We start from the raw sequence: 7,313 nt of genomic DNA on the forward strand, positions 1-7,313 counted from the left end.
CCTCGCCGGGGGACTCTCGCCTGCCCCAGCATCGTGCCCAGCAAGGCTGTGCTGGTCCCTTCTGTCCCCAAAGTGGCTGCACAAGGCACAGCCCCCCCAGCAGCTTCGGTGCAAAGACAGCAAGCAAAGGGCTGCGGCCCCAGCTCGTGACCTCCAGCATCGCTCTGTGGGTTTGCTCCTGCTGCACGACTGCCCTGTGCGGGGTGCCGTGCCCTGACTGCCCAGTGCCGCGCTCATTAACGAGGATCGTTATTGTTCCGCTGAGCAGTGGTTAATTGCACAACACAAGGCACGCCGTGTGCTGCCCTCACCGAGCCACGGCGCAGCGGGGGGGTGCAGGGGCCAGAGGCGAAGTCCCCAGCCCTGCACTGGGGACAGCCCCCATGGTGCCATGAGGATGGGGCACGTGCTGCGCTCCCAAAACTGCCCCCAGCAAGGGGGAGAGCCCAGCGCTGGGTGAGCTGGGGCTGGGGCTCCCTGCTGCCTCCCGCCAGCCAGGCTGGTGCAGCACAGCGGGTGGTGGCTTGCACGTTGTCCCCCGTGCTGCCACGTGCTCCCAGGGGACACCATGTGTGTCAGCACGTGCACAGCTCCGGCGTGCATCCATGATGCCCTGCTTGTACCCGGGTGTCCCCAGGCTGTGCACCCAGCGCGTGTATTTCCCCACATCGGAGCCTGGTGAGAGCGGAGCCAGCCACGCCAGAACTGCTGCCCCAGGGGAAAACCACTCAAAGGCACAAACAGGTTTGGGGTGGAGGAGGGAGGGATGCTAACAGGCCTCAAAATGCTCCCTGGGGCTGGAGTCAACGCAGGCAGCCAGGATTAGAGCCGAGCCAACGCCGCCCCGAGCCAGGCGCCCGGTCCTGCGCTCGCCACCCCCTTGGCACGGTGGCAGGGATGTGCTGGGAGACACCGAGCCAAACCCATCTCATCCAAGGGCTGGTTTAGCGGCTGGCCTTGAACTAGCTGATCCCGGGAGAATTATTCAATAAATTTGAATTAAAAGCGGGCGGGCGGCTTTCTGAAGCCTCTGGAAGAAAAGCAATGAGCTTAAGCAGCCCCCTGGGCCCTGGGGAGGTCTGGCTGGCAGCCAGCCGGAGCCAGGATGCGGCACGGCCCCGGGCAGCACCGAGCAAGGCTCCGCTCAGCTGCCCCGTGCCCACCTGAGCACCCTGCTGGATAAGGCTCCGGGCACCGACTGCTCCCAGCTCCCTCCCTGCTGGCTCCCCTCCAGACCTCTGAGGCTGCTGTCAAGTGCGTTTTGGGTTAAGATGCTAAAGATCTCATAGCAAAGAGCCCTGGAGCAGCAGCAGCAGTGGGTGTAGCCTCCGAGGCTGTAGCAGGCCCCCAGGTGATGGCCCAATTCCTACCAGCTCGACCCAAAGCCAAGGAACTGAGGATGCCATAATTTCTTTGGGAGGGGAAAAATATTTACAAGTCCTTAACGTTCGGTATCTCCCTTATCCCAACTACACTTGAAACTGCCATGGAGCACCTACGTGAATATCTCAATGACAAAAATCCCAGGGGGGTCATTTCCAAACACCCACACGCACTGCCTCGTGTAAGCGCCGTGCGTGGATGGGGTTTTTGCTGTTTTTTGGGACAAGGATGGGGATGTGCCGCCGGGGGAGCAGCCAGCACCTCGGGGAGGCTGAGGCCGCGGGGACGGAGGTGCTGGGACCCCTGCCCGGCCACACCGCGGTGCCGTGCTCGCCCCCAGATGTGCCAGCCATGCACGTCCCCGTGCTGCTCGCGGCAGCCTCACACCAAGGCCGGCTCTGCGGCAGCCATAGCAACCGGGCTGCCTCCCTTCTCTACCTTTCCCAGCACGGATAACGCCGACTTCTCCCAAATTTGCTGCTGCCTGAAAGACGCCAGCAAAAGCCCCTGCCCAAGGCAGGGGACGAGGGCTGATGTGCCCCCCGAGCCCTGAGCTGCGCCCCGCCGCCCGGCTCTCTCCGTGCAGGGGGTGGGGAGCGCTGCCTGCCTGCGAGGGGAGGAGAGGAGGGAGGAAAAGCCGAGCACCAGCATCGCTGGGGCCAGCGTGCAGCACCAGCACGGCCTGGCGCAACAGAGCACGAGGGTGTTTCTCATCCAGACGGCTGCTGGGGTTTGGAGATGGGGTCCTGAGTTTGGGAACGGCCACGGGGGTTTGGGGGGATCAGAGCAGCCCCGCAGACGCTGACAGCGCCCTGGTTTCCCAGGCACGATACCAGCACCTCCCCAGCCTGCCCTGAGGTGTGAGAATCCCCAGGGACGAAGCAAACCCAAGACCCACCCTGGGCTCCCCCTAAGGTGTGCTCGGGGGGGCTCTGGGCTGTGCTGCTGCCGCCCGGAGCCCCCCTTTGCAGCAGCAGCAGGAGGCCCCCGGCCTGCCGGCCCCCCTCGCTCCTCCCCAGGGGAGCTGCTCCGCTGGTGGCGGGGACAGGGACAGCGCCAGGGGCCAGGGGCTCCCGCCACCCGCCAGCCTTCCCCTGGCCCCAGAGCAAACCCGGGTCCCCGGGGTGCCGCTGCGATCCCCGCCCCGCCAGCGCCTCCCGCCCCGTTTCGCACCCGGCGTCGCCGCCTGGTGGCCGAGCGGAGCAGCGCAGCTGCCCCCGGGGTCCTCGGCAGCGCTCGGAGCGAGCTCCCGGCGGCAGGTCCCTAAAAACAGGGCACGGAGAGCAGCTAACAAAGGGAAGCGAGGCGGGAGGATTTATGCACGTGGATGGGCCCGTATCGGTGCTGGGAGGACCGGGCCGGCGCCTGGAGCTGCCCAGGGCAGCCCAGAGGCTGAGCCGGGAGCGCGGCTGCTCCAGCTCCCCGCAGCCAAAAGCGGCTGGGGGGGACAGCAAACCCACCCCTCAGGCAGGGGGCCAAACACAGATAAGGAAAAATCAAACCAGATTCTTCTCCTTCACTAACTCGGCCGTTGAGAGGCCGTACCAGCACTCAGACCTCTCGGGTTTGACCCCTGGGCGAGCCCCGCTGGGGTCACGCTTGCCTTTTGGAGATTTTGCAGCCCGGGGTTTGCACGGGGCAGCCCCTGAGCAGGGAGGGCTGCAAAAGCCACCAATGCCTTTCTGAGATGAGGTCCCTTAAGGAAAGGCAGAAGTTGCACTCTGTAGCTCTATAAGTAGATCACATCGGGCCAACGTTTAATACCAGAATACAGAAAACAACTGATCATGAAGGAGAAAAAACACCCGTATTCAGTCTTCCCTTTGGGTTGCCCAGTGCATCCTGGCTGACCTGCTGCATCAGCTGGTCTGGAAGGAGCACATCCGAGCCAGACTCACCTAAGCAGCACCTCTGCCTACCAGACCTCTGCCAGCCTGCCCAGAGGGCACTAATTCACCTGCACTGCCCTGGTGAGCCTCACCTGGGACCCTACTCACACCCTCCACGTGCGGGCCAGAAGCTCTGTGTAAGCTCAGACCCAGGTTCCTCCCACGTCCTGGGTGAGGTGTCTGCTAGGAGCACCTTCCTATGGTGCCTTCTGCCCTTGGGGCCCTTTGTTTCAGCCTTGCTCTGCCTCTGCTGCCCTTCTGGAACGTGGTGCGAGCCCTGTTGTAGTGGCTCTGGGGTTTAGCAGCTGGCTTGCAGGCAGCCACCTCTGTGTGTGGCAGAGAGGTTTGCAGCTACCAGGCTGAAGGTGGGGGGAGCTCAGGGTGTGCTTGTGTGGCTCCCATCGGGAGAAGAGCCCCTAAGGGGAAGCTGAGCTGCAAGGAGGGTTTCCTCGAGTAGCTGGCCGCCCTAGGTGTGGCCCTTGATGGGACAGTTCAGGTGGCTGCTGCTCCTTGTCCTGAGCCCCACGACTTGCTGTGGTCTGTGCCTTTGTGCCTGGTGCTGGTGTGCATCCTAGGGACGCTCATCCCAGGTGTCTTGGTATGGTTTTAGTTCAGTGGGCAAGCAACCTTGTTCAGCATGAGCTTCTTTTGGGGAAATCCTGGGCACAAACCATGAGGGTTTGGAAAAGGCGGTGAGTGTTTCTGCACGTCTCTATACCTGGGGCCTCTTGTGTTCAGGCAGATATTGCTGATCTGGGCCCTGGAGATCCCTCCTGCCCTCGCAGGGGAAGGGGAGAGGGCTGGGAGGGCTGCGGGTGGAGGCTGGCAGTGAATCCCCGTGAGGAAGAGGAGTGAGGGGTCTGTGCGTGGGGAGGAAGAGGAGGGCTGGCTGTTAGCGAGAAGCAACCTAATGACTTCAAATTAACTTTAAACTTTAAATATAGCGAGGTGTCTGTGAACAAGAGAGGGAGCCCTTCACCGCCCCATCCATGTGTCCTAGGTCCACCACTGCCTCCTTGCCTTTCACACCTGCTTCGCGAGCTGCCCCAGCAGCGTGGGGCTCAGGCTGCGAAACCCAGAGAGCTGGCGCAGAGACCAAGGGGATGTTTGAGGGGACTTGGTTCAGCCAAAGAGAATGGCCTGCTTACCAAATCTCTGTGAGTTTGTTACCAGCAGCCTGTGTACCCCAAAGTGCTTGCCTTCAGGGTACGAGGAAGGCCCCATCTTCTGCAATTTGAGTCGGGACCCTCGATCCTGCACCTTTCTCTCTCTCCTTGTTAGTGAGTGGGTGCTGTACAAGCGTTGCTTTGTCCGATGCTCTCAGCTCTTCTCCTAAGTTAAGGTGCTTTTTGTCAGGTCGGTGTTAAATAGGGGATCTGGGGTTTCTTTATAGGAGTGCCTCTTCAGGAATAAAATTTACACATGCATCACTTTTTCTTGAACTTGAAAGAAATGGGATTTGTTTAAGATTTAAGGCATTTTAAAGCCTTTAGAGTGCAAAACATCAGTAAAATCAAGACAATTTTAAAGTAAGGGATGCTGTGAAAAGCAATCATATGGAATAAAAAACAAATACCTGATAAAAAAAAACAGACTTCCAATCCACTTACTTACAGCCTAAAGCCCATCTCACCTGGCTCAGCTCTATTACTGCATCCTCTTCACCTGGCCCCTGTCTGTGGTGTGGGGGAAATGCCATGGCAAGAAGTGATATTGGCAGCACCAGTTCTGCATGGTTTTGGTGTGAGTGAGGCTTCCTGAGCAGTTGCGTATGGTGCTGGCACTGCAGCACGCACGGTGAGGGCGTGCAGGAGTCTTCCTTGTGCCTGCCCCCAGCTGGAGCTGGGGCTGGGCTGGGGTTCCCAGGAGTTTCTCTGCACTGTGTACGTAAGTATTTTTATGTATACATAGATGTGGTGTAACCAAGTTCTGGGTGCTCTGCCTCATCGGGAGCCAACGTGCCTGGCCCATGTCTCCCACTGGGTGGCTGGTGGCAGAGGAGGGGAGAGGTGTCTCTGATGTTGTCTGTGCTGAAGATGGCAAATAAAGCAGCTGTAATGAGCTGGCCAGTGCACGAGAGCACAGCTCCCAGCTTTGGGTAGAATCAGAGTTGCTCGGCTCTGCAGCAGCCCTAATTACTGCTCGTTAATGGAAAGCCTATTTTGGGTTAATTTCTGGGAGTTTGTGCTTCTGAAATGGAGGGTCTAATCTCAGCTTTAAAGCTCTAAGCAAGTCCTGTGGCATAGGCAGAAATTTTGGTCTCTCACCTGATCACAGCAGAGTTTGAAGTGGGGTGGAAGCTTTTCCATGCGGTATTTGAATTCCCAAAGCAAACCCCTTCTGTCTTTCCTCTTAGCCACATGTCCCATAAACAAAGTGTGAGCCAGGCTCAAATACGTTGTGAGTTTGGGGTTTGGAAGCACTGGGGAGCTGATGGGCTGCTAGGCTGACAAATTGTTAAATAAACCTTGAAGAAAGCCCATGAGAGTGGGCTCCTGGGGTGTTTGGGGAGGTTTAAGCTTGCAGCCAGTGCTCTGTAAAGGCAGGTCAGACTTTCCTGGGTGGTAGAGAGCACAGGTGCACAGGGCTGAAGGAAAATGTACAAAACCAGCCTCAGGACGTGAGCTGGGAGAACTTATCTGCCAGGGATGGCTTGTTGAGAGCTTGGACAAAGCACTGGGGTGAGCCTTGGCTTTGGCCACGCTGAGCCCCGCAGGGTGGGTTTGTGGTGGCCACGAGTCTCCGCAGAGCTCAGAGCGTCTGGTGGGGAGGGATAAAGCACTGCCACAGCATCCTCTGTGCTGGCCCTCTCCTTTGGGAGGTGTAAATGGGGAAACGAAGGTGCTTCCCCTGCTGCCTGCACATGGTACTGGTTTGGGGACCAGCGCGTGCAGTGCTTTCCCCCTGGCCAAGATCTCTGAGCTCAGAAGAACAAAGCGGCCTGGACGCTAGCTCAGCAGGCTGTCTGAAAGCTCAGGGGATGCTCGATACACCCCGCTTCCAGTGTGCTGGTATAAATTGAGCACGCTAATAACCCTTTGGGGCTGGTGTATAAAGGACCTGGAAGCACTGAGCTCCTACAGTCACAAACCGGAGGCTAAATCTGAGTTTTGGGTATGTGTGTGGGAGCCCCCGAGCAGATGGCTGCTCCCCAAATGGGAGTCCCAGCACGTGGCCGAGGGCGATGTGCTGCTGGCTGGGGTAGGCTGAGGCATTACTACGGAGTTGTAGGGCTAATTTGATGCGCTTTATCTCAAATGCTTGTAGCAGACGCAAGGCAGTGAGCCGTTTGCCACTCCTCCTGTGTTCCCACTGCAGCGCTGGCTCAGGAGGGAGATGTTTTGTAAAAGGCAGCAGGAGATGTTAGTGCCGAGGAGCTGGTGTGTGTGTACGTGAGGAGAAGTGGTGTCATTGAAGTGCCCTCAGGTGATTCTTTTCTGGGAGGAGGAAAGCCACAAGTGTCTCCCTGCCCTGAAGTAGGACCCAGGCAGTGATCTGTGGCCCAGGAGACCTGGAGTGTACCTTCCTCTGATTTCCCTTGTGTCCAAGTGAACTGTCTGCAGCTGCAGGCAGGCTTTTTCCCATAAACCTATGCAGAAAATAAGAGAAACTCAGTTAAAACCTGTTTTTCACCCTTCTGTTGCTCTGAGGGGTGGGGATTACACCCTCCAATGTGCTCTCTGGGATGCCGGGGAGGACCCTGGCACAGCCCCGGGCAGGAGCAGCCACCGGGTTCCTCGCCCTCGCTGTATGGAGTGCTGCTGTGGGAAATCTCTTAAAAATGGGGGAAACTGGGTGAGCAAAGGCTGCTCTGCTTCAGTTGTGGCTGCCAAGCAACAGAACCATAAACAGAATATTTCAGAAGATGAAAATCTTTTCTAATCCAAATTTCTTTTTATATCCCAAAGATGTGTGCTTTCGGGTTGACTGTGTGATCTCCCAACCTGCCCAAAGATGCTTCATGAAACTGGAGAGGCTTTTCAGGGATATTTGGAGCTACGAGCTGAGCAGTTGGAGGCTTTGCAGGCTGTTGGCATGACC

This window comes from Anser anser (genome assembly GCF_964211835.1).
Source record: "Anser anser genome assembly, chromosome: 16".
In the NCBI taxonomy this organism is placed as follows: Eukaryota; Metazoa; Chordata; class Aves; order Anseriformes; family Anatidae; genus Anser; species Anser anser.